Source organism: Phodopus roborovskii, unplaced genomic scaffold (genome assembly GCF_943737965.1).
Source record: "Phodopus roborovskii unplaced genomic scaffold, PHOROB, whole genome shotgun sequence".
Taxonomy (NCBI): domain Eukaryota; kingdom Metazoa; phylum Chordata; class Mammalia; order Rodentia; family Cricetidae; genus Phodopus; species Phodopus roborovskii.
The window spans coordinates 36,513,222-36,515,654 of NW_026126410.1; the positions used below are offsets into that span (position 1 = coordinate 36,513,222).

The 2,433-nt window shown below is 45.7% G+C and overlaps 1 pseudogene; it reads left to right on the top strand.

Annotated features, from left to right (window-relative positions):
* Positions 1 to 547: 547 nt before the first annotated feature.
* Positions 548 to 1,840, top strand: LOC127220821 (SWI/SNF-related matrix-associated actin-dependent regulator of chromatin subfamily E member 1-like; annotated as a pseudogene).
* Positions 1,841 to 2,433: the final 593 nt, after the last annotated feature.

A 2,433-nucleotide genomic window follows, 5' to 3' on the forward strand; every position in this document is an offset into this window, starting at 1 on the left:
ACGACATGTCATAACCCCTATCCCTCTCTGCCTAGTTAGTGGGCATTTAGCTCTTTAGACCAACCAGGTGTCTTAGGCAGACAAGGTGAAATAAATGCTACACAACTTTACACAGTTTAAAGTAATATTCTTCAGCATAAACAAGTGTAGCAATCTTTACATAGTTGAAGGGATATTACACAACTTCACCTGATGGATGCTACTTCTGATGTTCTTCAAATTTGCACAAGCTTTGCCACATGACCACACCATACTTTTACTAAATGTTAGATGTCTGGCAGCCACCTGGGTGCTTGGGGTAAACCAAGTCACTTATTTTAACTACTGTGGGATTCATCAAACTAAGGTGGCATACTGTACTTTGACTTCTCTTGTCATTGTGACAAAATTCTTGACAGAAACTTAAGTAATTGGGGAAGGATTTACATTAGCTCATGGCATCAGGAGGAATTCAGTGCATCATGGCCTCAGGAGCTGGTGGGGGGGGTGATTAACTACATTATCTACAGTTGGGAAGCAGGTTATAAAAACCCAAGGCCCGGCCTTTTTGGCCCATGGTGTCTCAGATTCATTCTTAAGGAACTGAGAACTTAATCTTCCAAAATGTCAAAAAGACCATCTTATGCCCCACCTCCCACCCCAGCTCCTGCAACACAAATGCCCAGCATACCAGGGTTTGTGGGATACAACCCATACAGTCATCTCGCCTACAACAACTACAGGCTGGGAGGGAACCTAGGCACCAACAGCCGGATCATGGCATCCTCTGGTATTACGATTCCAAAGCCTTCAAAGCCACCAGATAAGCTGCTGATGCCCTACATGAGGTACAGCAGAAAAGTCTGGGACCAAGTAAAGGCTTCCAACCCTGACCTAAAGTTGTGGGAAATTGGCAAGATTATTGGTGGCACGTGGCAAGATCTCACTGATGAAGAGAAACAAGAATATTTAAGTGAATACGAAGCAGAAAAGATAGAGTACAATGAATCTGTGAAGGCCTATCATAATTCCCCCTGCATATCTTGCATATATTAATGCAAAAAGTCCTGCAGAAGCTGCATTAGAGGAAGAAAGTTGACAGAGACAGTCTCGCATGGAGAAAGGAGAAACTTATATGAGCATTCAGCCTGCTGAGGATCCAGATGATTATAATGATGGCTTTTCGATGAAGCATACAGCCACCCCATTTCCAGAGAAGCCACAGCCTCATCAATGAGATCCTCAGTAAGAGTGTAGTACCTGATGTGTGGTCAGTTGTCCCAACAGCTAGAATGCAGGGGTCCTCAAGAGACAGGTCCAGTCTGTAATGGTTCATCAGCGAAAACTAGAAGCCGAACTTCTTCAGATAGAGGAACGACACCAGGAAAAGAAGAGGAAATTTCTGGAAAGCATGGATTCCTTTAACAATGAATTTAAAGGGTTATGCACTCTGAAGGTAGATGTAGACATGGAGAAAATTACAGCTGAAATTGCAGAAGCTGAGGAACAGACCCGCAAAAGGCAAGAGGAGAGGGAGAAGGAGGCAGCAGAGCAAGCCCAGCGCAGTCAGGGGAGCATCGTCCCTGAGGAAGAGCAAGTGGCTAACAAAGCCGAGGAGAAGAAGGATGAGGAGAGCATCCCTATGGGGACAGAGGAGACACACCTGGAAGAAACAACAGAGAGCCAACAGAATGGGGAAGAAGGCACGTCTACTCCTGAGGACAAGGAGAGTGGGCAGGAGGGGGTGGACAGCATGGAGGTAGAAGGGACCAGTGATAGCAACACTGGCTCAGAGAGCAACAGCGCAACGGTAGAGGAACCACCCTCAGACCCCATGCCCGAAGTCGACAAGAAAGAATAAATGTTGCTTTGTTTTATGTGTCCTAAAACTTTTTTAAATGAAAAATAAAAATGTTTTGGGGGTTAAAAAAAAACAAAAACAAAAAACAAACTAACAAACAAACAAAAAAAAACCCAAGGCCCAACCCGAGTAGTCCACTTCCTGGAGTAAGGCCCCACATGCTTCCAGAACAGCACCACTAGCTGAAGACCTGTGTTCAAACACAGGAGATATTTAACATTCAAACCAGTGTGCATGAAGTGAATCGGTTTCCCATGGGGAACCAGCCACTCAGGCTCTTCCCAAATTTTAGCTAGTGCAAATAACGCTGCAGTTATGCTAGGCCTTCATAATTAGGAAAGAATGGAGTCCTTAGGGTCAAGACACCAACAACCATGTGAGCAGGAAAAAACGATGGTGATGCCTGGAGAAGGGAACATTTCACCAGGCTTGAGTTTCCTCTTCATTTGGCAGGAAAAGGAGGGAGCCCACCTGCCTGGTACTCTCTGATGCTCTGCCTATCTTCTGGGGGTCCCCTGACAGCCACCCTCAGAGCTGAGCCTGTAGCTTTGCACCGATGACCTCAACAGTTGGGCATGCATGCAGAGGACTTC